Genomic DNA, 677 nt, shown 5'->3' with positions numbered 1-677 from the left:
ATGCTCTTCGCTTGACGGGGTGAGGCGTCGGCGGCCGTCCCTCGCTCGTTCCCTGAGGCAGGCAGAGAGAGCCCGTCGATTACGTACAGAAAACATCCTGGGAGGCCGAGCGGAACAGGCGTACAAAGCTGAGGGGGAGAGTGACCTACCGCTCTCCTCAGTGACCGCGTGAGCCGAGGCAGGGCTGAGTGCAGCAGCGGGTTGCGGTGAGAGGAGCGGGAAATACAGGGAGTGTCCCTCGTTTAAATGCAGTCCGTGCCGAGATGGGGGGGGGGGGCTTCTTCGGTGCCAGCACCCCCGCCGTGTCGTGTCCAGAGAAGAAAAGAGACAATGAGGAGGGCAGGTGTGGGAAACAAAACCTGAAAAGATGAAAAACAAGTGCAAAAGGGTACTTCCTCATGGCAACACTATAACATGAGTCCTGAGGCAAGCCCTTGGAGGGCCAAAAAGCCCACGGTAGATTTCCTCATTTTGGGAATAATTTATCAGCAGCAGCCACGATAAATTTTACAAGTATTAGTACAGTTTTAGTGGGTGTGCCAAAGGAAGCTTCTGGACCAAGCTTCTGTATATAGCTTCAGTTCTCAGATTCTAAGCTTGAGGACAGCAAGCCCAGCCCAGAGAGTCGAGGTGCTAGGAGAGCCAGGTAAGACATCCTCACAAAGACCACCCAGGCC

Source organism: Apteryx rowi, unplaced genomic scaffold (genome assembly GCF_003343035.1).
Source record: "Apteryx rowi isolate R43461 unplaced genomic scaffold, aptRow1 scaffold_41, whole genome shotgun sequence".
Lineage (NCBI taxonomy): Eukaryota > Metazoa > Chordata > Aves > Apterygiformes > Apterygidae > Apteryx > Apteryx rowi.
This window is presented reverse-complemented; position numbering follows the sequence as displayed.